This window comes from Mytilus galloprovincialis, chromosome 1, assembly GCF_965363235.1.
Source record: "Mytilus galloprovincialis chromosome 1, xbMytGall1.hap1.1, whole genome shotgun sequence".
Classification (NCBI taxonomy): domain Eukaryota; kingdom Metazoa; phylum Mollusca; class Bivalvia; order Mytilida; family Mytilidae; genus Mytilus; species Mytilus galloprovincialis.
Window position 1 is genome coordinate 3,247,304 of NC_134838.1, and position 26,094 is coordinate 3,273,397.

Here is a 26,094-nt window from a genome sequence, read left to right on the forward strand (position 1 = left end):
GCAGTACAAGTGCTTAAAGTATTATACTGTACTGTCACTATATTTTAATCTAGTCATAAAAAAAAATCACCAAAGTCAGCACAGTTACAAGACGAACAGACAGACAGATCTGGTATTAATGATTATGAGAATTACGATTTTTGCTTTATCTTACATATCGGTCGTTTAATGTTGTCCCTTTAACCTAAAAGTTTTAAATTGCAATGAATCTATGGATTTGCTTTGAGACCAGAATATTGTCGAAAAAATAGCTAAAGATTATTTGCTTTTCAATGTAAGGAGAAGTCCTGGAAAGGCTCAGAATTCAGGATTTTGCATTATTTTTCTCAGAGCTTCTGGGGCCCTTGAGCCCCCTCGTCAAAAAAAATTCGCCTCGCTACGCTCGCCGAATATACTTTGCCTCACTATTAAAAGTGGCTAGTTACGGCCCTGTTGACTTGCTTGCTATGTTTGCTTGGATGTTTTCAAACAATAGGTAGGCGGAGTTTCAATACATACTGGGATTTGATTGGACAAACACAAACTGACAGGAATTGAAGTTAATGTTTATTGTCCAAACAAATTCTAGTATATAGTAAACAGACTACTTACCTGTCGTTTACAAACATCCAAACAATCATAGCAAGCAAATTGATCAATGGTTTGCTTTGCATATATTTATAGAAGAGCTGTAAATTCTAAAAAAAAAATTCTTGTTGTCGTAGATGGTTAAATCCTCAACAAAATCTCAATAACTTTGTTGGAACGAATAAAGGTTTTAAATCAAATTTTCGTGGACTTTTTAGCTTCCACCCTGACGAGGCATGTTAGCTGTTCGTATGCTCTTGCACCTGACGCACGGAAACTTTCACATTTCCATCTTCTTTTCTGAAATATTTTACCCAGCTCATACTTGACAGGATTGTTATCCTAGTAAAAGGTGTAACCAATGAATTTAACAGAAGTTAAAAATTCCACAATACTATATAATTCATTTTATGTGTCAATTTGTTTGAAAAAAAAATCGAAAAGAAGAGAGTTTTTTTAATGTCATGATTATCTGTCGCTTTCTAGATCTATGCTTACTAGCATTTATTTCAGATGACATGTACTCCTCACTCTGGTGACCCTGCTGCCTTTCATAGCTTTATCCGTGTACATATATTAATAGATAAACAAAAGGCTGCAACTGGTATTTTTGTATTTAAAATGATTCGTTGTAACGAGAATATTTGTGGTGAATGGAAACTGTGAGGGTCAAAATCTTATTAAATTGCTTATAAATGTTGCTGGACCCAGTTTCGTTATCTGATCTGAATTTTCTGAAATGTGCAAGGTAGATAGACATTGGCCTTTTGATTTTTTTTTACTCGGTAAGTTTTGCCCTAATTGGTTGAACTTTTTCAATATTAAAGCCGATTTTAATGAGTGTGTAGACAAATGGAATATCCTTGGTTATCTTGCTTGCAGAACAGAAAAGACATTGTTATGTTATGTAAACTACCCTACTTTAAGAGTAGACTAGTCCGACAAATGACACATCTTTCTGTCTGTAGGACCAGGCTACTTCGAAAGGAGGGTAGTATACCTTACCTAACAATGACTTCACGGTTTAGCTAACAAGCAAGCTAACCAAAGATATAACCCCTGCCTACATACTCAATGGAATCGGCTGTAACTAAAAACTCGAATACATTTTAACAGACAGTGGTCATGTTTGTTAATGAATATTGTTTTTCCTAGATTCACTCTTGAAAAATCACTTATTAACATTTGGTCAAGTAATTTCAGATTATATCGTTTTGTAATTGCGGACGCCAAGACAATACATGAACCTCACACGACCCCTCGACACAGGTGAGCTTATATATGATCTTATAGCTATTCGGGTTGATAACCAGTTGAAATTAAGCCAGTTTTGTGTGTGTGTAGATTTGTATTGTTTTAAACTGTTATGACCTTTTAAAGTTAAATGTAGGTGTTTAATCTAAGAAATTCTTTTTTAAACTTATATACTTGTTTTATACTCAATTGGTAGTATGAAGCTACGAGGTATTTTAATTTTTGAAATTGACATATTCTAGTCTGCCCTTTCATTGAATAGTGATTTGTTTTAGTGATCTATCGAACTTTCGAAAAAAAATACCTGATAACCGTTCAAACAAAAAAATTATGATGAAAAAATCTTACAGATACAGCAAGTGGTTCGTAATAGCTATAAGATACATTTTTCTTTTAAAATACAACTTTTAAATCTTACGGGAAACTATTCCAAGCTTAAAACTTTCACTGTAACCTCGCTCTAACTTATCCCCCATCCCCCCAAAAAAAACCAAACAAACAAACCCGCAATACTATTGTCAGCACTAAATTGTTCACAAACAAATGTGTTTTAAGCTGCTAAAGACATATGATTCAAACGCTCAGAAAGTCTTTTGTTCTATATTTTTGCTCTCCATTTTTATGCAAAACCTTTTACATTTTTATTTTATGGGTTATTGTTGAAGGTCGTACGATGACGTATGGTTGTTAACACATACTTCCTTTGGTTTCTTACGGAAAGTCCATTGACAACAAACATACCACATCATCTACTTTATATAAGTATTGTATAAATTACAACGTATTTTGGTGATCTTGCAAAATGATCGTAATCCCGAAAATCGTAAACATATTTTCTTATCTTAAAAGGGGGCAAGAAGGGTTCAATTAACAGGCCAATAAATAAGATTACAGTTAATTTAAAAAAAAATAAAAAAAAATAGGGGTATTTTTTCTCTCATAATAACAGTAAACAGATTAACAACAATGTCAATTTCAAGAAAGCAGACAACAGTTAATTAGTCAATAACAGTACAGCATCAATGATCTTGAATACATGCCACTTTTAACTAAAATATAAAGGCACAGAACCAGGACATAGGAGCACAGAACCAGGACCGTTTTTCTTATCACCAGCACAGCGTCAGGACAATTCCGTTTAACGATATTGCACGACTTTTGCAATATAATATTGTTGTAATATACTTTGCATGGTACTTATGACGCATCAGAGAAAAATTAAGCAACAAAACTGTCGTTTTATTGCTGTTCTGATACAATGTAAACAAACCCACCAGCACAGAATCAGGACCCACCAGCACCTGACAGGACCAAATCACCAGCACAGAACGTTCTCTCGCAGGACAACCATACCCACCGTGATTTCACATGTTAACAGTCATGGCCGACATGGCTTAAAATAGAACATAGGAGGTAAAATCCAACTTTGTGGCTTATATCTTGAAAAAAACACTATTAGATATAAAAAAAAATCTGACAGGGGCAAATATTTCAGTATAATAAGATCTATCTTCAGTGTTAACTGTCAGACGACTTCTCATAGGAGTTGTTGCCGTTAAATAACGAATTTTATGAAATAAAAGTCGTATTTTATTATTATTTTGAAAACTATGCAGAAACTTAACATAGTGAAAATGATCAGCAACATCTACAACATATATAGAATTAAGGTATGTAGTAGTGTTGTCAACTAGACAACTCTCTTAAAAACTGAATGGCATAAAAGGTAACAATAACCAAGAAATGACCAATGTAAAACAATTCAGAATAGACAAATGCCTGTCTATATACGAAACAATAAACAATGAATAAATATGTTATAGGCCTACAGAAATATGTAAAAGTGTATATGAGTTTACCATTTGAAAAAATACATAATAAATTTTGTAAATATCTACTTGGAGTACATAAAAAGGCATCAAATTTAGCCTCCAGGTGTGAATTAGGAAGATTACCAATTATTAATTTTATTACTAAATTGGCTTTTAAATATTTCATAAGACTGCAACAACTTCCATCTGATAGATTTCTTGCTGAAGTGTATAAAGTAGATAGAGGACTTTTCAAAGAGGGGTCAAAATCATGGTATTCATTTATTGATTATAGTTGCAAAAAATTTAAATTGGATGTAAAGAATTTGGAAAATGAAAATCTAGAATTGAAAATACACGATCAAACCATCCAACTAATTAAAGAACAGCTTCAAAATTATTCTAATTACAATTCTGACTCAAAGCTTAAATATTTTTCATTTTGTTACACAAATTTTTCTCTTCAAAAATATCTTCACTTTAATATTCCAAAAGCACTATGTAAAAATTTGACTAAGTTAAGAATTAGTGCACATTCTCTTTTAATAGAAAAAGGTCGTTATCATAGACCAAAAATTCCGCATAACTCAAGACTTTGTCAGACTTGTGATTTATTAGATGATGAAAAACACTTCATTTTATACTGTAAAAAGTTTTCAATTTTAAGACAAGATCTCTTCAAAAAATTAAATATCGACCCCTCGGATTTAAATAAAAGGGAAAAGGAATCTACTATTCTACATAACATTATGTATCCTTTAAATAAAATTGATACAAAAGCTATCTGTACTTTTATTGAAAAAGCTTTTGAACTATATTAATGTTTTACAACTTATATTAGCTCTGTCCAGATATTATTTCTAATGTATATGCATTTATTTTGTATTAATTGTTTTAATATCTGTTCATTGTGTGGAAGACATCAATTGTGCACTGTACATATATATTGATTATCCAATAAACATATTTGATTTGAGTTTATTTACAACCACTGTGTCGATGCCACTGCTGCTGAAACGAATTATCATCGATATGGTCATAATCATAAATTAACTGTTTACAAACCTTGGATGTATTTGGCAAAACTTTTAGGACTTTTTGGTCCTCAATGTTCGGCCTTTTTAATTTTTTTGATTCGAACATAACTAATGAGTCTTTTTAAAATAGACGAAACGCGGAGTCTGGGGCAAATACCTAAATGTCAATGGTATCTATGATGAGTATTTCCACAACGTAACGTTATAAATGTTCCCGTACTTTTGCATTCCCATTGTTGACGTCAGCTTCCGCCCAAACGTTGTTTACGTTAGTTTCAAGACGTTGAGATGTGTTTTGAAGATTTGTATACAAAACTAAGAAGATACCAGGGAGATCTAGCAACATGAAGCAACTTATAACTTCATGAAAGGTAAAAAGCACGGCACCACACTTTTGCATGATTTAAAATATTTCCACATCAAGTATTTAATGACCTACAATAAAATGGTTCATTCAACCTATGCCAACATTTTGATATTTAGGTATGAAATTGTGTGAAAAAATGTTGGCATAGGTTGAATAATTTGTTATAGATTAAGTTTTATAAAAACACAGGGGCTAATCAATCTACAACCAGTTTAAACCTAGCATTGAAGTATACTCAAGATACAGTTTCTTTTACAAGTATTCCAAGGGTTCTGTGTTGTTTTTACGGGTCTCTAAATTCATATGGGCCCCTTTTTGCTCTAATACGTGTTTGCACTTTGTCCCTTTTTCTTATTGTGAATGCGTTATGAGATAACAAGAATCTTTCCTCCTTCATAGAAACTGGCAGGTCATCTAGTAGACGAATCTTTGTTCCCTTCAAGTTATAGACTTTGAAAATTACAAGTTGTTTATCCCCAAAATGTACAAAACGAACAAGAATAGGCTTTGGGCCCTTCCCATGTGTTGGAAATCTATGCGCGTTAGCAAGCGGCATGGAATTGACTTTTGGAGCATCTCTAAGCAACTTTTCAGAGAATAGCTTTCTTGTTGTTGTCCAGACATTTTTCTCTGGATTGCTGTCATCTATACCATAACTATCCACATAAATACTGACTCATATCTATTTTAAATGTTCACAAAACTATCTCAGGATTAAGACATGAATAAAAACAAACACAGAGTACTTGAAATATCTAGACTAAAACAAAAAAATTGTGCACTGTCCCACTGGAAAGTTACTGCCTATAAATGAACCCAAAAAATCAATTTAATTTTTTTCATATTTTATTTGAAATCTTGCATTGCAAAATTAATTTGAAAAAAAAAAGTTTCTGTTGAAGTATGTCATTTGTATGTAATATTTGTATATTTTGTTGCTTCTTGAAGTATGCTTCATATTAAATTCAACAACATAATGAACAAAAAATTTTGAAAAATGCACAAATGAAATAGCTGTTTTGTCTTTTTTTCTCAAGTATTGTTACAATTATGTTTTTAATTTTAGAAATTTAGTCTATTTTTTTTTAATAATTTAAGGTTTATTTCAACTTAATTTTGCTAGTATCCATGGTTCTTTTTTTTTTTTTTTTTTTTTTTTGTCTTTTTAGAATATTCTAATAATTTTAACAACAACTCAATTTTGCAATAACTTCATTTTTGTTTCTGAATTTTTAAAGATAATATTAATGCTTAAATATACTGACTGTATTTTACCTTTTATTAATTAGTAATTGTTATAACAACACCTATTGTATTTTGTTCGTAGGCATAGGTTGAATATATTTTTATCAAATGTTGGCATAGGTTGAAGACACCAATAAAATTGAGAAGGGAAATGGGGAATGGGTCAAAGCGACAACAACCCGACCATAGAGCAGACAACAGCCGAAGGCCACTAATGGGTCTTCAATGTAGCGAGAAACTCCCGCACCTACGTAGGTGTCCTTCAGCTGGCCCTTTAAACAATATGTATACTAGAACAGTGATAATGGACGTCATACTAAACTCCGAATTATAAACAAGAAACTAAAATTAAAAATCATACAAGACTAACAAAGGCCAGAGGCTCCTGACTTGGGACAGGCGCACAATTGCAGCGGGGTTAAACATGTTTATGAGATCTCAACCCTCCCCCTATACCTCTAGCCAATGTAGAAAAGTAAATGCATAACAATACGCACATTAAAATTCAGTTCAAGAGAAGTCCGAGTCCGATGTCAGAAGATGTAATAAAAGAAAATAAATAAAATGACAATAATACATAAATAACAACAGACTACTAGCAGTTAACTGACATGCCAGCTCCAGACTTCAATAAAACTGATTGAAAGATTATGTCTTCATCATATGAATATCAGGCACAATCCCTCCCGTTAGGGGTTTAGTATCATACTATCATAAAATATATGAGAAGAACATAACTCGTGTCATGCCAACAACTGTTTTTTTTTTTTTAAATAAATGTGTTTAGTTCCGATGCAAAGTCCCTGTAAGTGAATCAATATTAACCCCTTGAGTGCCAGGAATGTTTGCGATTACTCCCTTTGAGTGCCAAGAATCGGCCCAACAAAAAGTTGTTTTTTCGTGAGAACGTCATAGACGTAATTTTTATTCAACGTCATAAACGTCAATGGAATTAATTTGTTCTGTGGCGGGTATTTTTCAGACGAAAAGACAGATAGAAAGAGGTCACTTATTGACGGTTTTTAAAACATGCAAACAGATATATGACAGTTCTAAAACTATGCATATGTTTGTTTTTATACTTTCTTCGTTTTAGATTGTGTACTTCTTCATCTTTCTGAGTTTGTAAGGGACGAACCATTTAACTTATAAAAAAGTTTTTTTCCCCGTCTCTCAAAATTATTTATGTTTGAAAGACGAAGCAACAAATTATATTTTATCGCAAAAATTTCTCTCTCAAAATATTTTTTTCTTCCCTTGTTTTTCTACGAAAATTCCATGCAAGTTACTTTTTTGCAAGTTAAATTGTCCCCCCCCCCCCCCCCCCAAAGGGATCGGCCTTTTAACTAAAACAAAATCTCTGATCAATTGATGTTTTGTTTTTTTACGTGGTGAAACATACCCTTCATTGTTTGGCATTATAGTTTATGTTAAATATTCCCTTTCAGATTGTTTTCTTTCCTTGAATGACAGATATATTTTTTTCAAGTGTAGAATCAAATAATTTATTTCCGAAAAAAAACAACATGCACTCCTTCCTCCGAGTTTAAAATGGTCGTTCCATAAGTAAAGGAAAGACAAAACCTTGTCGTTTGAAAATAAAATACAACTGTTAATGCATTCTTATTTTTTTCAAGAATAATTTTTATCATAATTCACAAAACAATTTTAAGAGTCATAATTCCATTATTAACATTCGTGTCTACGAACACACAACTTGTGCAGTCCCTTTGCGCAACGTGAACACTCGGTCCTTGCTCTTCTTCGTCTGCCGTTTTTCCTGTCGGAACACACAGTACAGTCTTTTTCTTTCCTTTCCGTTACCTTTCGTATTTTTTGTCTTTGTCCAGGATTCTGCTGTCTATTTTATAAATGTTACTCAGTGAGCCCTTCGATGACTTGTTTCACGAATTCAAATCTTAAGGATGTTCGCTACTCTGTCTAAAAATAACAATAAATTGAAAGTATATGAATAAAGAAACTGAAAAAGCAGAAAAAAATGGAGGGTTCGTGTGCTTGTTTTCAAGATATAAGCCGTTGAAAATTTGGCGGGAAATAATTCTCTCTAGATTTTTCTCTCACTTAAGGATGTACTTAGGTGAGGTTAGGTGAAAATTAATAAATTAAGAAGTTAAAATGGATACTATAAGCTGGTAGAGCATCAAATAAGGATAACAATAAGCTAAAAATATTGACAGGTCATGGACCTTATTTTCGAGATATTTGAGATTTAAAATGTGGCGGGAAAAGGCTAACTCGGACTTTTACCTTATTTTTGCATTGGTATTATTAGGTCTCAAAACAAAAGAAAGAAAATTAAGAATCTTCTAAAATTTTGGTAAATGACCTTTCATGAGCTATTAAGTCTAATATGAAAAAATAAATGGGTGTTATGGGGCAAAATATTTTACATTGTATTGTATGGAAAAACACCAAGGAGTCCGAAGATTTGACACAAATTCCAAAACCTCACCTAAGTACATCCTTAACATTGGCACCTTTTTTGTTTAAAAAACTACAAAAAAATAACAAGGATTTCATAAGATTTTGAATATGGCTTTTTAAATAATATGTAATAAAAATATGAAAAGAAAAGTAGGGTTAGTGGGAAATTTTCTAATGTTAATACATTGATAAAATCAGAGGATTCCGAAAATCTGGCAACAATTCAAAAAGTAGAGGAGCAAACATCCTTAATAATATTGGGTTATGGGATGCGTGCTGATAATACAGGATGTAAGAGTTAAGCAGTATTCTGTGAAACATGTGCAATATAATTTTTTTCCAGACTTTGGTTTGTTTTCTGCGATCGTTATAAAATGCCATCATTTGATCCAAAAGGTCTACACCGCCCATGAAGTTGTTATACGCGTTAACGATAAGTGGTTTTGCATTCATTGCCCGGGCAGCGCTTTAATACGTAGACACTAGTTCTACCTGCTTACGTCGATTCTGGTCTCAGAAAGAGCACAACAGTATGTTTCCCTGTCTAGCATAAGTTGTCTGTCCGGGATCGGGATTAATGTTTTTAATCATGTTAGGCATAGGTCGATTTTTTCGTAAAGTGCCTGTAAGGTGGGTTCTCTGAACAAGGAGTGTTCTTGCAATTTCTTGCCGGGATCTTTTTACAGTCTACAATATTTAAGAATCTCAAAACATTTTGAAACTGATTGCGGGCAAAAATCATTCTAAACCATGGCGTAGATTGAGACATGTTTTTTCGATTCCAATAATCTTTTATGGAACTTTTCCTATTTTCTTTTTTGAACGAAGGTAACTCATTTAACATACAATTGTTAATCTCACACAAGGCCTTCACACATTTAAATGAATAATTCATATAACAATCAATGCATATAGAAAACAATAATCAATAGATATGTACACAATTACAAATATATATTTACACAAGCATGAAAACAGACTGTAGAACTAGCATGGCAAGAATTTCCTAAAAAAAGTTTGTCTACTCATTTTGTTTTATGATAAAGAGCATAAAGAGCACATTTCATCTTAAAGCTTTCTTTATATGTCTTAAATCCTTTATATCATTTGGCAAATTATTCCAAATGATTAGACCAGAATATTGAAAAGTCTTTTTGAAGTATTCAGACTTTGGCCTTGGTATATGAAGATGTCCAGATGTTGTTGACCTAAGAGAATAACTATATAGTTCACTGCATGCAGTAAATTTACTTGTAAGATAATCTGGCGCTAGTCCATTCATACATTTAAACATTAAAATGGCTTGAAAATATTGTATCCGAGTAAAAATGGTCATCCAATTAAGTTCTTTAAACATTGTCAACAGTCTTTCCCGTTTGCCAAGTTTTATGTCCTTCAAAAAGAATCTTTAATAAAAGAATAATTTTAGCTGACACAAATTATTCTATGTTGTCATATTAATGAAAACCCATCCAAAAACATATTTTATTCAATTGATCGGAATATTACCACTCGTTCTTCCCGTGAAAAAAAACTTTTGTTTTCGTTGACTCAGTCCTTGTGTTTGTGTTTGTGGTTTTTTTTTTTTTTTTTTTATTATTATTATTTTCAATAATTAAAAATAATCGATCATTTTTTCCTGCAAAAAACTTTCCCTTTGGTTCCGAAACTAGAAATCGGTGAAAGCTGAATAATAAGAATAAAAATCTCTGAATAAAAATCAGGTCCAATGAAAAGAATAGATGAAAGTACAGAATAGGATGTGAATCTCTCGCTGGCATCCTGATTGGTCCAGATGCGTCTCCGTGAAATGGCATGTTCTGCTCTGCCTCTGTTGGAAACACTCGGAACCAAATTGGCTGATGTCCCGGTGCGGCCATTTTTGAGAGCGTCGCTTGCCGTAGGTTTGGCTGTGACGTCACATACTTTGTGACGTTAAACAAAATTCAAAAATTTCGCTGGGCCGATCTTTGGCACTCAAAGCGGAAGCATAACAAGATCGGCCAAATCGGCCCTATGGCACATAGGAGGTTAAAGCCAAAATATGCAATCTTTAATGACCTTACAACAGTATCGTAACTATATCCCTTCTTAATAAGTCTGTTTAAAGGTTTTGAAAGCTTTTGAGGTGAATACTGACATTTTTGTGCTTTTTAAAGAATATTACCATAAAGATTAATGGATGTGAAATACCTGAAAGTATAAGATGTCTGCATGTTGAGTTATATTTACGAATTATTACCTTATACCGATGATAAAATTTAGTAAATGTTTTGACTAGTTTGTGATATCGAAAACCCTGGTGTAACAATGTTTAGTAATACATAAATTTCTCTTTGTAACAAATTCAGTTACATTCACTTTTAAACGCCCATTTGTGAGACTTATTATGGTATACCGTTGTCCGTCTGTCCTTCCTTCTGTCCGTCCGTCCATCTGTCCCATGGTCCGTCGTCAACAATTATGGCGGACAATATCTCAAAAAACGATTGAACCAACTTGCATTAAACTTTGGTGAAGCGTTATATCTTTTGACGTTAGCTCCCTTTCGGTTTTTTATATATATTTTAGATTTTAAGAAAAAAAATCAAAAGGGGGATTTTCCAGTTTTCGGACAAAAACTCAAACACACTATTATAAACCCATTTGCAGTGGCGGATCCAGAAATTTTCATAAGTGGGGGCCCACTGACTGACCTAAGAGGGGGCCCGCTCCAGTCACGCTTCAGTGATTCCCTATATAAGCAACCAATTTTTTTCCCAAAAAGGGGGGCCCGGGCCCCCTGCCCCCCCCTAAATCCGCCTATGATTTGCAAGAAACTTTGGTGAATAGTTTATATTTATTGATATGAGCTCCCTTTTGATTTTTCATAAATTTTAGATTTTTCGTTTCTGATTTTTTGGGGTTTTATTCATTAACAATAGGGTGATTTTCCAGTTTTCGGACAATATCTCAACAATGTTTTTAGCAAATTTCATGAAACTTTGGTAAATTGTTTATATCTAGACAAAGATCCCTTTCGATCTTTATAAGTTTTAGATTTTACGTTTCGGAGTTATGGGGTTTTATTCATTAAAAAGTTGTGATTTTCCAATTATCGGACAATGCTTTGAGCAGTTATCATGAAACTTTGATGACTGGTTTATATATAGAGATTAATACATGGACTTTTCCATATCGGCCCGGATATCATCCCGAGACCCCCATATCAGCCCGAGACGAAGTCGAGGTGCTGATATGGGTCGAGGCCATGTATTAATCGCTCTATCATATACTTCCGACAATTGTTTTATGTCAGTCAAATTAACAAAATGAAATAACTTAACAAATGTTTGCACCTGTCCTTAGTCGGGAATCTGATGTACAGTAGTTGTCGTTTGTTTATGTAATTTATACGTGTTTCTCGTTTCTCGTTTTTTTTAAATTTTATATAGACTGTTAATTTTCCCATTTGAATGGTTTTACACTAGTAATTTTGGGGCCCTTTATAGCTTGTTGTTCGGTGTGAGCCAAGGCTCCGTGTTGAAGACCGTACCTTGACCAATAATGGTTTACTTTTTTTAAATTGTTATTTGGATGGAGAGTTGTCTCATTGGCACTCACACCACATCTTCCTATATCTATTAGACAGTCAAAATATTTACAAAGAAGTCAAATTATGCATCCAACATAATATACACTATAGTTGTCCAAAAAGTCTCAAAAGAGAGACATTGAAAAATTGTTTGTCTGAAAGATTTAAGAAATAATCCTTCAAGCTTTCCTTATGTTTTGCATGTCATATGACTCTTAAACAAAAATGTGTCAGTTGAACTATTTTTTACAATAAGAAGATATGTACGCATGATTGCTAATGAGGCAACTCACACCATAGACCAACGGACTAGAAGTGAGCCATCAATGATCACTGAACTTCAACAATGAGCAAATCCAATTAAGCGTAGTAAGCTATAAAAGGCCTAAAATGTAAAATAATTCAAATGAGAAAAATGATGCCATGATTTATGGTAATAATAATTGTGATTTAATGGTCACGATCAAGTTTATGCTGAAACGGCTTTAAAATTAAGTTTTAATATAAGTTATATGGTTCGCTACTGACCCCATACGGATCCATAGAGCGTTAGTAAAATTCATAGGGGGGTGAGGCCCGGGAGGCCGAATCCCTTATGGATTTTATTCACCCTCTGTGGTCCGTAGGGGGTCAGTAGTTAACCGTATAACGAATTTATCGCACGCTGGACATTTTCTGCTGTGTTATGTTGAAAAGTAAACAATGAAACACAACACCATCAATAGATGACGTCACCATTAACGCGTCATGAACCCCCTATGAAATCTACAAACCCCATACGGTCTCATAGGAGGTCACCACATGACGGCGTTAAACCAATCACAACGTGATATTTTACCCGCGGTGCGATAACTTCAAATAGTATGAAGTTACGCGCGATGTTCGTACATGTAAGCGTAACACAACGTCGCGAATATTTCGTAACGTTCCGAAACCAAAACTTCGACTGAAACGTTGTTTTTAAGCAAGTGCGACATTCTTGTAAGACTTAGCAAAATCGACGATGCTTTTTAAGTACTTATTAAAAATTGATGTATTTTAGATTTTTGAAAAATAAAGAAAAATAAGATTTTAAAAAATCATAAAATTCTATCATTATAAGAGCACTGATAAGCAAACAATTGACGTAAATTTGAGTTGAGTTCGTTTTTACGTAAAAAAATGGCGGTGCGACAACCTCGTAAGCCTTTGAAAAATCGTCCCTAAATTACCATATATCATTTTCCAGGTTATTTGTCTTTAAATTCATAAAATTAAGCAAATTAAAATTGATGTAGTAAATACAAATACTAACTTTTTTCCATTTCAGACAAAAGTTTTTTGATTCTCAAATCTGTAATCCCGTGGGACAAATTTGCCCTTGTAGTATGGAACGCTTTTTTCTATGATGTCATTATAACGTCATAAAGAAATGCATAAAAGACTGAATGAACCTTTCTGTTAAATAATGGAAAAAAACGTTTTTCAAAATATTAGATAGTTTACACGAAAATCATAGTTTAGTAGTTACAATAAACGAAATATTTTACGCAGGACAGCCTAAAAATAGCCGTTTTTGGGATGCGATTGCTTTCAAGCAATCTGTAGACTTATACCAATGGCTCAGGACAATGCCCTCACGTCAACCGTTTTATTCTAAACATTAAGGAACATCTCAGATTCTTATGATTGTCTTGCTTTAAAAGGTAAAAACAAACAAAGGGATTGAACTTAATCAACTTTCCTATATTGTTCTTTTCATAATCTTCATGTTTGATATTTCCCTTTACTTATATGCGTGTTTTTAACAACACGGAAAATCAGAATGTAGCAGTATTTATATATAGTATTTTTATAAATTTAAAAACACGTCAGAGGGAAGTCCCCAGTTTTGATAAAAATGCGACAGTTCTCTGAATTCCGATAAATCTATTTCTGTCATATAAGAACTGAAGTGGAGTTTTTCTTATATGTCACCGTTATGAAACTGATATTTGATATTGTACTTCCATAAAGGTATAGAGAACCATCTAGGTCGTTTAATTAAAATTTAATATACGTTCTTGCTCCATGGTTTGTTTAGGTAATTATGTGCATGCGTATAGTTTTCTGGGATTCAAGGGGTATTAGCTATACATAGATTGAATGGTTGCCCACACAATTGAATAATTCAAAATTCATTGGATCCTTTCTTTGTATGTCTGCTATTGAGGGTTATTGTTGTTGCATAATTTTAAATCATATGCATCATTTAAATTAAAATAAATGTATTCCACATCGTTAAGGTATAACTACACCCCTTCAGGCGAAATGGAGTCTTCCATATTATCGTTTCGAGTTGTCTCTCTTTCGGAGGTAACTTCCGTCAATTCTGAATGTAAATACACCTCGAGAAAAATTTACTCGTTCTGTCAATAAACATCTTATTACATTAAAAACGATCGCAATTTAAGCCGAGGAATATGTACTGAAAGGAGTCATGACAACTGCCCCAAAGGAAATTAAACATTTAAAGAGTTAGGAATGGGGTTCCTCCTAGAATTAACGTAGGAAAATAGGTGATAATTATTAAAGATGCAAAGTGAAATACCTTCTCTCACTCCAAGTCTCAATGACTGCTGTGGAAAGTAAACTTGGAATTTATAGTACAAAAATAAAACACAATATCGAGAAGCGAGAATCATACCCCTAGACCAACGAGCCGCTTGATAGTTAGAGTTACATTTTCCGTATTTAACTATAGAATACGATTATTCTCCATACGTGGCAAAGGAGTTTACCTGCCAAGATACATATTCGAAATTCTAAGTTGACTAGAAATTCACCTTACATTGGTCGAGATCAAACTATATAAAAACAACAAAAATTCAAACGATAGCTGTTGTATTGGTGCATGTATTTTTCTCCTACTGAATTCTGTTTTATGCATTCTAATTGACGTTCGAATTAGCGGTGTATTTTCTTTGAATATCCCATCGACTGGTATTGAAAACAGTTTTGAGATTCGCCACGCATTGACAATATGAGGCAAAAATTGGGCTCGTCCGGGATTCGAACCCGGGACCTCTCGCACCCTAAGCGAGAATCATACCCCTAGACCAACGAGCCTGTATAGCTGACTTATGTTTAAATAATAGTTATAAAATTCAGAAATGACATCGCTTGTTGCTATTTTCGTGTTGCCTTGGGTTATACGTTTGGCCTCTCTTGCTTTGTTACCTTTGAAATCAGGACGGTAAGTTATTAAAAGTCACCTGCTATAAAGAACTTTGTCTAAAGTGCTTAGCGTAGACGATTTCAAAGATTTTTATAAGAAGTGATATGTTCAATTTAACATGAACGACATGCGTCGGCTGCAAAAGAACACCGAATGAGTAATATCTCTAGGCACTATAATAAGCACAGTTCACGATGATCCGGATTACCCAAAAATTAATATGTTTCCGCTGGGGCTCGAACCCAGGACCTTCCGCGTGTGAAGCGGACGTGATTACCACTACACTACGGAAACAGTTGAAGTTAGTGCGAAGTTTTCCATATTTCAAGCAACGTCCGATTAAAAACTGGTGCAATCAAGATGAATAACACCCGTTCCCGCATGAAAACAGGTGCGTTTTCGTGTTAATTTCCATAATTCTCTTGGCATGGGATGGGGTTCACCTTTCTTCTGCACAATCAATTGAAAAGCAGATATTCCTAGCTCTGCCGTCTATATATATGCGTATTCTTCTTATACGCCAGCTAAATCCGATATCGACATTTCCTTCATTGCACAACTTGATGGTGATTATCAAGGTAAGTTGTTTTGCAGCGTGCACAAACCAAAATATAACATTCTTCGAAAAAAAAAAAAGTCAAAATCATCGGAATACAAATGTATGTACCAGAATATCAACTCCTCTTTTCTCTCCGTTTGACCACTATTGCTCATCAGTGACGGGAAAACATGCTGAGCAATTTCTGAGCCAGACTGCTTTGAATGTCAATGGCAGATACAAAAGTATAATTTCATTGAATCCAAACGCCTATAAACCGTTCCAAAAATTAACGGGTTCGTCCGGGATTCGAACCCGGGACCTCTCGCACCCAAAGCGAGAATCATACCCCTAGACCAACGAGCCGCTTGATAGTTAGAGTTACATTTTCCGTATTTAACTATAGAATACGATTATTCTCCATACGTGGCAAAGGAGTTTACCTGCCAAGATACATATTCGAAATTCTAAGTTGACTAGAAATTCACCTTACATTGGTCGAGATCAAACTATATAAAAACAACAAAAATTCAAACGATAGCTGTTGTATTGGTGCATGTATTTTTCTCCTACTGAATTCTGTTTTATGCATTCTAATTGACGTTCGAATTAGCGGTGTATTTTCTTTGAATATCCCATCGACTGGTATTGAAAACAGTTTTGAGATTCGCCACGCATTGACAATATGAGGCAAAAATTGGGCTCGTCCGGGATTCGAACCCGGGACCTCTCGCACCCTAAGCGAGAATCATACCCCTAGACCAACGAGCCTGTATAGCTGACTTATGTTTAAATAATAGTTATAAAATTCAGAAATGACATCGCTTGTTGCTATTTTCGTGTTGCCTTGGGTTATACGTTTGGCCTCTCTTGCTTTGTTACCTTTGAAATCAGGACGGTAAGTTATTAAAAGTCACCTGCTATAAAGAACTTTGTCTAAAGTGCTTAGCGTAGACGATTTCAAAGATTTTTATAAGAAGTGATATGTTCAATTTAACATGAACGACATGCGTCGGCTGCAAAAGAACACCGAATGAGTAATATCTCTAGGCACTATAATAAGCACAGTTCACGATGATCCGGATTACCCAAAAATTAATATGTTTCCGCTGGGGCTCGAACCCAGGACCTTCCGCGTGTGAAGCGGACGTGATTACCACTACACTACGGAAACAGTTGAAGTTAGTGCGAAGTTTTCCATATTTCAAGCAACGTCCGATTAAAAACTGGTGCAATCAAGATGAATAACACCCGTTCCCGCATGAAAACAGGTGCGTTTTCGTGTTAATTTCCATAATTCTCTTGGCATGGGATGGGGTTCACCTTTCTTCTGCACAATCAATTGAAAAGCAGATATTCCTAGCTCTGCCGTCTATATATATGCGTATTCTTCTTATACGCCAGCTAAATCCGATATCGACATTTCCTTCATTGCACAACTTGATGGTGATTATCAAGGTAAGTTGTTTTGCAGCGTGCACAAACCAAAATATAACATTCTTCGAAAAAAAAAAAAGTCAAAATCATCGGAATACAAATGTATGTACCAGAATATCAACTCCTCTTTTCTCTCCGTTTGACCACTATTGCTCATCAGTGACGGGAAAACATGCTGAGCAATTTCTGAGCCAGACTGCTTTGAATGTCAATGGCAGATACAAAAGTATAATTTCATTGAATCCAAACGCCTATAAACCGTTCCAAAAATTAACGGGTTCGTCCGGGATTCGAACCCGGGACCTCTCGCACCCAAAGCGAGAATCATACCCCTAGACCAACGAGCCGCTTGATAGTTAGAGTTACATTTTCCGTATTTAACTATAGAATACGATTATTCTCCATACGTGGCAAAGGAGTTTACCTGCCAAGATACATATTCGAAATTCTAAGTTGACTAGAAATTCACCTTACATTGGTCGAGATCAAACTATATAAAAACAACAAAAATTCAAACGATAGCTGTTGTATTGGTGCATGTATTTTTCTCCTACTGAATTCTGTTTTATGCATTCTAATTGACGTTCGAATTAGCGGTGTATTTTCTTTGAATATCCCATCGACTGGTATTGAAAACAGTTTTGAGATTCGCCACGCATTGACAATATGAGGCAAAAATTGGGCTCGTCCGGGATTCGAACCCGGGACCTCTCGCACCCTAAGCGAGAATCATACCCCTAGACCAACGAGCCTGTATAGCTGACTTATGTTTAAATAATAGTTATAAAATTCAGAAATGACATCGCTTGTTGCTATTTTCGTGTTGCCTTGGGTTATACGTTTGGCCTCTCTTGCTTTGTTACCTTTGAAATCAGGACGGTAAGTTATTAAAAGTCACCTGCTATAAAGAACTTTGTCTAAAGTGCTTAGCGTAGACGATTTCAAAGATTTTTATAAGAAGTGATATGTTCAATTTAACATGAACGACATGCGTCGGCTGCAAAAGAACACCGAATGAGTAATATCTCTAGGCACTATAATAAGCACAGTTCACGATGATCCGGATTACCCAAAAATTAATATGTTTCCGCTGGGGCTCGAACCCAGGACCTTCCGCGTGTGAAGCGGACGTGATTACCACTACACTACGGAAACAGTTGAAGTTAGTGCGAAGTTTTCCATATTTCAAGCAACGTCCGATTAAAAACTGGTGCAATCAAGATGAATAACACCCGTTCCCGCATGAAAACAGGTGCGTTTTCGTGTTAATTTCCATAATTCTCTTGGCATGGGATGGGGTTCACCTTTCTTCTGCACAATCAATTGAAAAGCAGATATTCCTAGCTCTGCCGTCTATATATATGCGTATTCTTCTTATACGCCAGCTAAATCCGATATCGACATTTCCTTCATTGCACAACTTGATGGTGATTATCAAGGTAAGTTGTTTTGCAGCGTGCACAAACCAAAATATAACATTCTTCGAAAAAAAAAAAAAGTCAAAATCATCGGAATACAAATGTATGTACCAGAATATCAACTCCTCTTTTCTCTCCGTTTGACCACTATTGCTCATCAGTGACGGGAAAACATGCTGAGCAATTTCTGAGCCAGACTGCTTTGAATGTCAATGGCAGATACAAAAGTATAATTTCATTGAATCCAAACGCCTATAAACCGTTCCAAAAATTAACGGGCTCGTCCGGGATTCGAACCCGGGACCTCTCGCACCCAAAGCGAAAATCATACCCCTAGACCAACGAGCCGCTTGATAGTTAGAGTTACATTTTCCGTATTTAACTATAGAATACGATTATTCTCCATACGTGGCAAAGGAGTTTACCTGCCAAGATACATATTCGAAATTCTAAGTTGACTAGAAATTCACCTTACATTGGTCGAGATCAAACTATATAAAAACAACAAAAATTCAAACGATAGCTGTTGTATTGGTGCATGTATTTTTCTCCTACTGAATTCTGTTTTATGCATTCTAATTGACGTTCGAATTAGCGGTGTATTTTCTTTGAATATCCCATCGACTGGTATTGAAAACAGTTTTGAGATTCGCCACGCATTGACAATATGAGGCAAAAATTGGGCTCGTCCGGGATTCGAACCCGGGACCTCTCGCACCCTAAGCGAGAATCATACCCCTAGACCAACGAGCCTGTATAGCTGACTTATGTTTAAATAATAGTTATAAAATTCAGAAATGACATCGCTTGTTGCTATTTTCGTGTTGCCTTGGGTTATACGTTTGGCCTCTCTTGCTTTGTTACCTTTGAAATCAGGACGGTAAGTTATTAAAAGTCACCTGCTATAAAGAACTTTGTCTAAAGTGCTTAGCGTAGACGATTTCAAAGATTTTTATAAGAAGTGATATGTTCAATTTAACATGAACGACATGCGTCGGCTGCAAAAGAACACCGAATGAGTAATATCTCTAGGCACTATAATAAGCACAGTTCACGATGATCCGGATTACCCAAAAATTAATATGTTTCCGCTGGGGCTCGAACCCAGGACCTTCCGCGTGTGAAGCGGACGTGATTACCACTACACTACGGAAACAGTTGAAGTTAGTGCGAAGTTTTCCATATTTCAAGCAACGTCCGATTAAAAACTGGTGCAATCAAGATGAATAACACCCGTTCCCGCATGAAAACAGGTGCGTTTTCGTGTTAATTTCCATAATTCTCTTGGCATGGGATGGGGTTCACCTTTCTTCTGCACAATCAATTGAAAAGCAGATATTCCTAGCTCTGCCGTCTATATATATGCGTATTCTTCTTATACGCCAGCTAAATCCGATATCGACATTTCCTTCATTGCACAACTTGATGGTGATTATCAAGGTAAGTTGTTTTGCAGCGTGCACAAACCAAAATATAACATTCTTCGAAAAAAAAAAAAGTCAAAATCATCGGAATACAAATGTATGTACCAGAATATCAACTCCTCTTTTCTCTCCGTTTGACCACTATTGCTCATCAGTGACGGGAAAACATGCTGAGCAATTTCTGAGCCAGACTGCTTTGAATGTCAATGGCAGATACAAAAGTATAATTTCATTGAATCCAAACGCCTATAAACCGTTCCAAAAATTAACGGGCTCGTCCGGGATTCGAACCCGGGACCTCTCGCACCCAAAGCGAGAATCATACCCCTAGACCAACGAGCCGCTTGATAGTTAGAGTTACATTTTCCGTATTTAACTATAGAATACGATTATTCTCCATACGTGGCAAAGGAGTTTACCTGCCAAGATACATATTCGAAATTCTAAGTTGACTAGAAATTCACCTTACATTGGTCGAGATCAAACTATATAAAAACAACAAAAATTCAAACGATAGCTGTTGTATTGGTGCATGTATTTTTCTCCTACTGAATTCTGTTTTATGCATTCTAATTGACGTTCGAATTAGCGGTGTATTTTCTTTGAATATCCCATCGACTGGTATTGAAAACAGTTTTGAGATTCGCCACGCATTGACAATATGAGGCAAAAATTGGGCTCGTCCGGGATTCGAACCCGGGACCTCTCGCACCCTAAGCGAGAATCATACCCCTAGACCAACGAGCCTGTATAGCTGACTTATGTTTAAATAATAGTTATAAAATTCAGAAATGACATCGCTTGTTGCTATTTTCGTGTTGCCTTGGGTTATACGTTTGGCCTCTCTTGCTTTGTTACCTTTGAAATCAGGACGGTAAGTTATTAAAAGTCACCTGCTATAAAGAACTTTGTCTAAAGTGCTTAGCGTAGACGATTTCAAAGATTTTTATAAGAAGTGATATGTTCAATTTAACATGAACGACATGCGTCGGCTGCAAAAGAACACCGAATGAGTAATATCTCTAGGCACTATAATAAGCACAGTTCACGATGATCCGGATTACCCAAAAATTAATATGTTTCCGCTGGGGCTCGAACCCAGGACCTTCCGCGTGTGAAGCGGACGTGATTACCACTACACTACGGAAACAGTTGAAGTTAGTGCGAAGTTTTCCATATTTCAAGCAACGTCCGATTAAAAACTGGTGCAATCAAGATGAATAACACCCGTTCCCGCATGAAAACAGGTGCGTTTTCGTGTTAATTTCCATAATTCTCTTGGCATGGGATGGGGTTCACCTTTCTTCTGCACAATCAATTGAAAAGCAGATATTCCTAGCTCTGCCGTCTATATATATGCGTATTCTTCTTATACGCCAGCTAAATCCGATATCGACATTTCCTTCATTGCACAACTTGATGGTGATTATCAAGGTAAGTTGTTTTGCAGCGTGCACAAACCAAAATATAACATTCTTCGAAAAAAAAAAAAGTCAAAATCATCGGAATACAAATGTATGTACCAGAATATCAACTCCTCTTTTCTCTCCGTTTGACCACTATTGCTCATCAGTGACGGGAAAACATGCTGAGCAATTTCTGAGCCAGACTGCTTTGAATGTCAATGGCAGATACAAAAGTATAATTTCATTGAATCCAAACGCCTATAAACCGTTCCAAAAATTAACGGGCTCGTCCGGGATTCGAACCCGGGACCTCTCGCACCCAAAGCGAGAATCATACCCCTAGACCAACGAGCCGCTTGATAGTTAGAGTTACATTTTCCGTATTTAACTATAGAATACGATTATTCTCCATACGTGGCAAAGGAGTTTACCTGCCAAGATACATATTCGAAATTCTAAGTTGACTAGAAATTCACCTTACATTGGTCGAGATCAAACTATATAAAAACAACAAAAATTCAAACGATAGCTGTTGTATTGGTGCATGTATTTTTCTCCTACTGAATTCTGTTTTATGCATTCTAATTGACGTTCGAATTAGCGGTGTATTTTCTTTGAATATCCCATCGACTGGTATTGAAAACAGTTTTGAGATTCGCCACGCATTGACAATATGAGGCAAAAATTGGGCTCGTCCGGGATTCGAACCCGGGACCTCTCGCACCCTAAGCGAGAATCATACCCCTAGACCAACGAGCCTGTATAGCTGACTTATGTTTAAATAATAGTTATAAAATTCAGAAATGACATCGCTTGTTGCTATTTTCGTGTTGCCTTGGGTTATACGTTTGGCCTCTCTTGCTTTGTTACCTTTGAAATCAGGACGGTAAGTTATTAAAAGTCACCTGCTATAAAGAACTTTGTCTAAAGTGCTTAGCGTAGACGATTTCAAAGATTTTTATAAGAAGTGATATGTTCAATTTAACATGAACGACATGCGTCGGCTGCAAAAGAACACCGAATGAGTAATATCTCTAGGCACTATAATAAGCACAGTTCACGATGATCCGGATTACCCAAAAATTAATATGTTTCCGCTGGGGCTCGAACCCAGGACCTTCCGCGTGTGAAGCGGACGTGATTACCACTACACTACGGAAACAGTTGAAGTTAGTGCGAAGTTTTCCATATTTCAAGCAACGTCCGATTAAAAACTGGTGCAATCAAGATGAATAACACCCGTTCCCGCATGAAAACAGGTGCGTTTTCGTGTTAATTTCCATAATTCTCTTGGCATGGGATGGGGTTCACCTTTCTTCTGCACAATCAATTGAAAAGCAGATATTCCTAGCTCTGCCGTCTATATATATGCGTATTCTTCTTATACGCCAGCTAAATCCGATATCGACATTTCCTTCATTGCACAACTTGATGGTGATTATCAAGGTAAGTTGTTTTGCAGCGTGCACAAACCAAAATATAACATTCTTCGAAAAAAAAAAAAAGTCAAAATCATCGGAATACAAATGTATGTACCAGAATATCAACTCCTCTTTTCTCTCCGTTTGACCACTATTGCTCATCAGTGACGGGAAAACATGCTGAGCAATTTCTGAGCCAGACTGCTTTGAATGTCAATGGCAGATACAAAAGTATAATTTCATTGAATCCAAACGCCTATAAACCGTTCCAAAAATTAACGGGCTCGTCCGGGATTCGAACCCGGGACCTCTCGCACCCAAAGCGAAAATCATACCCCTAGACCAACGAGCCGCTTGATAGTTAGAGTTACATTTTCCGTATTTAACTATAGAATACGATTATTCTCCATACGTGGCAAAGGAGTTTACCTGCCAAGATACATATTCGAAATTCTAAGTTGACTAGAAATTCACCTTACATTGGTCGAGATCAAACTATATAAAAACAACAAAAATTCAAACGATAGCTGTTGTATTGGTGCATGTATTTTTCTCCTACTGAATTCTGTTTTATGCATTCTAATTGACGTTCGAATTAGCGGTGTATTTTCTTTGAATATCCCATCGACTGGTATTGAAAACAGTTTTGAGATTCGCCACGCATTGACAATATGAGGCAAAAATTGGGCTCGTCCGGGATTCGAACCCGGGACCTCTCGCACCCTAAGCGAGAATCATACCCCTAGACCAACGAGCCTGTATAGCTGACTTATGTTTAAATAATAGTTATAAAATTCAGAAATGACATCGCTTGTTGCTATTTTCGTGTTGCCTTGGGTTATACGTTTGGCCTCTCTTGCTTTGTTACCTTTGAAATCAGGACGGTAAGTTATTAAAAGTCACCTGCTATAAAGAACTTTGTCTAAAGTGCTTAGCGTAGACGATTTCAAAGATTTTTATAAGAAGTGATATGTTCAATTTAACATGAACGACATGCGTCGGCTGCAAAAGAACACCGAATGAGTAATATCTCTAGGCACTATAATAAGCACAGTTCACGATGATCCGGATTACCCAAAAATTAATATGTTTCCGCTGGGGCTCGAACCCAGGACCTTCCGCGTGTGAAGCGGACGTGATTACCACTACACTACGGAAACAGTTGAAGTTAGTGCGAAGTTTTCCATATTTCAAGCAACGTCCGATTAAAAACTGGTGCAATCAAGATGAATAACACCCGTTCCCGCATGAAAACAGGTGCGTTTTCGTGTTAATTTCCATAATTCTCTTGGCATGGGATGGGGTTCACCTTTCTTCTGCACAATCAATTGAAAAGCAGATATTCCTAGCTCTGCCGTCTATATATATGCGTATTCTTCTTATACGCCAGCTAAATCCGATATCGACATTTCCTTCATTGCACAACTTGATGGTGATTATCAAGGTAAGTTGTTTTGCAGCGTGCACAAACCAAAATATAACATTCTTCGAAAAAAAAAAAAAGTCAAAATCATCGGAATACAAATGTATGTACCAGAATATCAACTCCTCTTTTCTCTCCGTTTGACCACTATTGCTCATCAGTGACGGGAAAACATGCTGAGCAATTTCTGAGCCAGACTGCTTTGAATGTCAATGGCAGATACAAAAGTATAATTTCATTGAATCCAAACGCCTATAAACCGTTCCAAAAATTAACGGGCTCGTCCGGGATTCGAACCCGGGACCTCTCGCACCCAAAGCGAAAATCATACCCCTAGACCAACGAGCCGCTTGATAGTTAGAGTTACATTTTCCGTATTTAACTATAGAATACGATTATTCTCCATACGTGGCAAAGGAGTTTACCTGCCAAGATACATATTCGAAATTCTAAGTTGACTAGAAATTCACCTTACATTGGTCGAGATCAAACTATATAAAAACAACAAAAATTCAAACGATAGCTGTTGTATTGGTGCATGTATTTTTCTCCTACTGAATTCTGTTTTATGCATTCTAATTGACGTTCGAATTAGCGGTGTATTTTCTTTGAATATCCCATCGACTGGTATTGAAAACAGTTTTGAGATTCGCCACGCATTGACAATATGAGGCAAAAATTGGGCTCGTCCGGGATTCGAACCCGGGACCTCTCGCACCCTAAGCGAGAATCATACCCCTAGACCAACGAGCCTGTATAGCTGACTTATGTTTAAATAATAGTTATAAAATTCAGAAATGACATCGCTTGTTGCTATTTTCGTGTTGCCTTGGGTTATACGTTTGGCCTCTCTTGCTTTGTTACCTTTGAAATCAGGACGGTAAGTTATTAAAAGTCACCTGCTATAAAGAACTTTGTCTAAAGTGCTTAGCGTAGACGATTTCAAAGATTTTTATAAGAAGTGATATGTTCAATTTAACATGAACGACATGCGTCGGCTGCAAAAGAACACCGAATGAGTAATATCTCTAGGCACTATAATAAGCACAGTTCACGATGATCCGGATTACCCAAAAATTAATATGTTTCCGCTGGGGCTCGAACCCAGGACCTTCCGCGTGTGAAGCGGACGTGATTACCACTACACTACGGAAACAGTTGAAGTTAGTGCGAAGTTTTCCATATTTCAAGCAACGTCCGATTAAAAACTGGTGCAATCAAGATGAATAACACCCGTTCCCGCATGAAAACAGGTGCGTTTTCGTGTTAATTTCCATAATTCTCTTGGCATGGGATGGGGTTCACCTTTCTTCTGCACAATCAATTGAAAAGCAGATATTCCTAGCTCTGCCGTCTATATATATGCGTATTCTTCTTATACGCCAGCTAAATCCGATATCGACATTTCCTTCATTGCACAACTTGATGGTGATTATCAAGGTAAGTTGTTTTGCAGCGTGCACAAACCAAAATATAACATTCTTCGAAAAAAAAAAAAAGTCAAAATCATCGGAATACAAATGTATGTACC

General features: G+C 35.8%; 23 non-coding genes across 23 annotated transcripts; all 23 read right to left on the reverse strand.

The window, feature by feature from the left end:
* Positions 1-15,315: 15,315 nt before the first annotated feature.
* Positions 15,316-15,387, reverse strand: Trnap-agg (transfer RNA proline (anticodon AGG)). The gene has a single exon. It is a non-coding gene; the product is annotated as a tRNA-Pro (tRNA).
* Positions 15,388-15,717: 330 nt separating this feature from the next.
* Positions 15,718-15,790, reverse strand: Trnav-cac (transfer RNA valine (anticodon CAC)). Its single transcript has one exon. It is a non-coding gene; the product is annotated as a tRNA-Val (tRNA).
* Positions 15,791-16,328: 538 nt separating this feature from the next.
* Positions 16,329-16,400, reverse strand: Trnap-ugg (transfer RNA proline (anticodon UGG)). Its single transcript has one exon. It is a non-coding gene; the product is annotated as a tRNA-Pro (tRNA).
* Positions 16,401-16,733: 333 nt separating this feature from the next.
* Trnap-agg (transfer RNA proline (anticodon AGG)) lies at positions 16,734-16,805 on the reverse strand. The gene has a single exon. It is a non-coding gene; the product is annotated as a tRNA-Pro (tRNA).
* Positions 16,806-17,135: 330 nt separating this feature from the next.
* Trnav-cac (transfer RNA valine (anticodon CAC)) lies at positions 17,136-17,208 on the reverse strand. The gene has a single exon. It is a non-coding gene; the product is annotated as a tRNA-Val (tRNA).
* A 538-nt stretch (positions 17,209-17,746) lies between these two features.
* On the reverse strand, positions 17,747-17,818 carry Trnap-ugg (transfer RNA proline (anticodon UGG)). Its single transcript has one exon. It is a non-coding gene; the product is annotated as a tRNA-Pro (tRNA).
* Positions 17,819-18,151: 333 nt separating this feature from the next.
* Positions 18,152-18,223, reverse strand: Trnap-agg (transfer RNA proline (anticodon AGG)). Its single transcript has one exon. It is a non-coding gene; the product is annotated as a tRNA-Pro (tRNA).
* Positions 18,224-18,553: 330 nt separating this feature from the next.
* On the reverse strand, positions 18,554-18,626 carry Trnav-cac (transfer RNA valine (anticodon CAC)). Its single transcript has one exon. It is a non-coding gene; the product is annotated as a tRNA-Val (tRNA).
* Positions 18,627-19,165: 539 nt separating this feature from the next.
* Positions 19,166-19,237, reverse strand: Trnap-ugg (transfer RNA proline (anticodon UGG)). The gene has a single exon. It is a non-coding gene; the product is annotated as a tRNA-Pro (tRNA).
* A 333-nt stretch (positions 19,238-19,570) lies between these two features.
* Trnap-agg (transfer RNA proline (anticodon AGG)) lies at positions 19,571-19,642 on the reverse strand. The gene has a single exon. It is a non-coding gene; the product is annotated as a tRNA-Pro (tRNA).
* Positions 19,643-19,972: 330 nt separating this feature from the next.
* Positions 19,973-20,045, reverse strand: Trnav-cac (transfer RNA valine (anticodon CAC)). The gene has a single exon. It is a non-coding gene; the product is annotated as a tRNA-Val (tRNA).
* Positions 20,046-20,583: 538 nt separating this feature from the next.
* Trnap-ugg (transfer RNA proline (anticodon UGG)) lies at positions 20,584-20,655 on the reverse strand. The gene has a single exon. It is a non-coding gene; the product is annotated as a tRNA-Pro (tRNA).
* A 333-nt stretch (positions 20,656-20,988) lies between these two features.
* Positions 20,989-21,060, reverse strand: Trnap-agg (transfer RNA proline (anticodon AGG)). Its single transcript has one exon. It is a non-coding gene; the product is annotated as a tRNA-Pro (tRNA).
* Positions 21,061-21,390: 330 nt separating this feature from the next.
* Positions 21,391-21,463, reverse strand: Trnav-cac (transfer RNA valine (anticodon CAC)). The gene has a single exon. It is a non-coding gene; the product is annotated as a tRNA-Val (tRNA).
* Positions 21,464-22,001: 538 nt separating this feature from the next.
* On the reverse strand, positions 22,002-22,073 carry Trnap-ugg (transfer RNA proline (anticodon UGG)). The gene has a single exon. It is a non-coding gene; the product is annotated as a tRNA-Pro (tRNA).
* Positions 22,074-22,406: 333 nt separating this feature from the next.
* On the reverse strand, positions 22,407-22,478 carry Trnap-agg (transfer RNA proline (anticodon AGG)). The gene has a single exon. It is a non-coding gene; the product is annotated as a tRNA-Pro (tRNA).
* Positions 22,479-22,808: 330 nt separating this feature from the next.
* Positions 22,809-22,881, reverse strand: Trnav-cac (transfer RNA valine (anticodon CAC)). Its single transcript has one exon. It is a non-coding gene; the product is annotated as a tRNA-Val (tRNA).
* A 539-nt stretch (positions 22,882-23,420) lies between these two features.
* Trnap-ugg (transfer RNA proline (anticodon UGG)) lies at positions 23,421-23,492 on the reverse strand. The gene has a single exon. It is a non-coding gene; the product is annotated as a tRNA-Pro (tRNA).
* Positions 23,493-23,825: 333 nt separating this feature from the next.
* On the reverse strand, positions 23,826-23,897 carry Trnap-agg (transfer RNA proline (anticodon AGG)). The gene has a single exon. It is a non-coding gene; the product is annotated as a tRNA-Pro (tRNA).
* Positions 23,898-24,227: 330 nt separating this feature from the next.
* Trnav-cac (transfer RNA valine (anticodon CAC)) lies at positions 24,228-24,300 on the reverse strand. Its single transcript has one exon. It is a non-coding gene; the product is annotated as a tRNA-Val (tRNA).
* A 539-nt stretch (positions 24,301-24,839) lies between these two features.
* Trnap-ugg (transfer RNA proline (anticodon UGG)) lies at positions 24,840-24,911 on the reverse strand. Its single transcript has one exon. It is a non-coding gene; the product is annotated as a tRNA-Pro (tRNA).
* Positions 24,912-25,244: 333 nt separating this feature from the next.
* Trnap-agg (transfer RNA proline (anticodon AGG)) lies at positions 25,245-25,316 on the reverse strand. The gene has a single exon. It is a non-coding gene; the product is annotated as a tRNA-Pro (tRNA).
* Positions 25,317-25,646: 330 nt separating this feature from the next.
* Trnav-cac (transfer RNA valine (anticodon CAC)) lies at positions 25,647-25,719 on the reverse strand. The gene has a single exon. It is a non-coding gene; the product is annotated as a tRNA-Val (tRNA).
* Positions 25,720-26,094: the final 375 nt, after the last annotated feature.